The sequence below is a fragment of the Callospermophilus lateralis genome, chromosome X, assembly GCF_048772815.1.
Source record: "Callospermophilus lateralis isolate mCalLat2 chromosome X, mCalLat2.hap1, whole genome shotgun sequence".
NCBI classification, from domain to species: domain Eukaryota; kingdom Metazoa; phylum Chordata; class Mammalia; order Rodentia; family Sciuridae; genus Callospermophilus; species Callospermophilus lateralis.
The window spans coordinates 37,570,124-37,572,067 of record NC_135325.1 but is presented as its reverse complement, the minus strand read 5'-3'; the positions used below and the strand labels follow the sequence as shown (position 1 = coordinate 37,572,067).

The 1,944-nt window shown below is 46.2% G+C and overlaps 1 pseudogene; it reads right to left on the bottom strand.

Moving 5' to 3' along the window:
* Positions 1–970: 970 nt before the first annotated feature.
* Positions 971–1,732, bottom strand: LOC143638510 (transcription factor E2F6 pseudogene; annotated as a pseudogene).
* Between the last annotated feature and the right edge of the window lie 212 nt (positions 1,733–1,944).

The window sequence follows — 1,944 nt, the reverse complement described above, 5'->3', positions numbered from 1 at the left end:
AAATAAGTGGGAAGAAAAAGAGAGAGAAAGGAGGTGAAAAATTGGGTTCCAGCAAACTAGAAGATCTGTAGACCAGATCAAGGAGATTGAGGGAGAGGAAGGAGAGAGGGATGGAATAAGGGAAGAACAGCGGAATGTATCTAACCTAACTTTCCTATGTACATATTATACCACAGTGATCTCACCATCACATGTATGCACAAGACACTAACTAAAAAGAAAGAGAGAAATAAAAGTAAATAGCAGGGGCTGGGGATGGGGCTCAAGCGGTAGCGCGCTCGCCTGGCATGCGCAGGGTGCTGGGTTCAATCCTCAGCACCACATACAAATAAAGATGTTATGTCTACCGAAAACTGAAAAAATATATTTAAAAATTCTCTCTCTCTCTCTCTCTCTTAAAAAAAGTAAATAGCAGAAAGATCAGTAGAGTAAATGGATGGGAATAGTGGGGAGGGAGGAGAGGAGGGGAATGAAGAAATACTGGGGATTGAATTAGAGAAAATTATATTTCATGACTTTAAGGAATACTGGGTACTGAATTAGAGCAAATTATATTTCATGACTTTATAATTAGGTCAGATTGGATCCTGATATTATAGATAGCTAAAAAGAAACAAAAGGGTGGGGGGAGGGGAGAGAGAGAGAGAGAGAGAGAGAGAGAGAGAGAGAGAGAGAATATCAGAAACTGTCTGTGCCAGATCCTCTTTGTTATGAAGTTATTCCTGGAGGAAAGATGTCAATTTCCCTCCCCCAAACAGTGAATAATTTTAAAAGCATTAGTTCTGAATGCAGAAACCATAGTTATCCAGTCATCTAGGTAAGGAGCTAGTCAAAGAGACTACTGGCCTTAATGCTGCTGAGAGGGAGAGAACTTCCTGCATGATTTTTTGTTCTCAGAGTCAAATCCACGCACCATTCATCCAAATAGAAAGTTGTGAAAAACATTCAATCCATCAATCCTCCAATGCTATCAAATGTTGTTTACTTCAGGCAAACCTTCACTTTGCTGAGGGGAGTTTTCCCCTTCCTCATGGCCTTCTGGATGTTGGCTTTCAGATGAAGAGGTCTCTGCTCCCTCAGATGTCTCGCCACTTGAGTGGTCCTGCTCCATTTCACACAAGTACACGTCGATGGGTCCCCTGGTGCTCTTTACGTGAACTGTGAGACTGCCCTCTCCCGGAGCTGAAACATCCAACGTGGTTGCCTCTGGAGCTCGGACAGCAATGACAATCTGTTCATGAAAGTCATCAATGCTGTGGACATCCTGATATGTCACATAGGCCAAACTTTCATTTGTTTTGTCATCCGTTAACTCAAACAACTGCTGAGCACAATCCTTAATCGACTCATCCAAAGCGCCTTCCATTGCTGCTAAGTTTGCAAGCTCCTCCTGCAGCTTCTGTTTCTGGGTTAAGGCCTCGGAGTTGCTAAGGTCAGGTCCTGTCCATCGAACATGGTTCCTGGATTTCTTTTCCACGAAGTCAATTCCATTCAAGACGCCCGTAATGTCATAGAGTCTGCGTTTCGGTACTCCCAGGGTTGTCGCAGCCTTGTTTAAGTCCAGGATGCCCCCAGGAGCGGATTTGATGAGATCCATAAATCTTTTAGTTAAACAAACTAGTGACACATTAAAACGAGGTTTCTTCCCTTTTAGAGCTCTACTCCCGGAGGCATTTTGGACATTACCTTCTAAATTCCTCCGTATTTCTGACGGGGGCAGGATCTCCACGTTGTTGGGATGGCAAAGCATCTCCACAGCGCGGTCCATGTGGGCAGTGTCCTCACCAGCCGCTGCTGACTGGAGCTGCTGCGCCTCGTGCGCCAGGAGCTTTGCCACTGCTCAGGCCTGCTCCAGCGCCACCCCCACGCGCCGGCTTCCGGGTGCCCAGCACATGGTCCACCCTTGGTCCGCACACAGCGCCCCCTGATCCCGCCGCCCTGCAC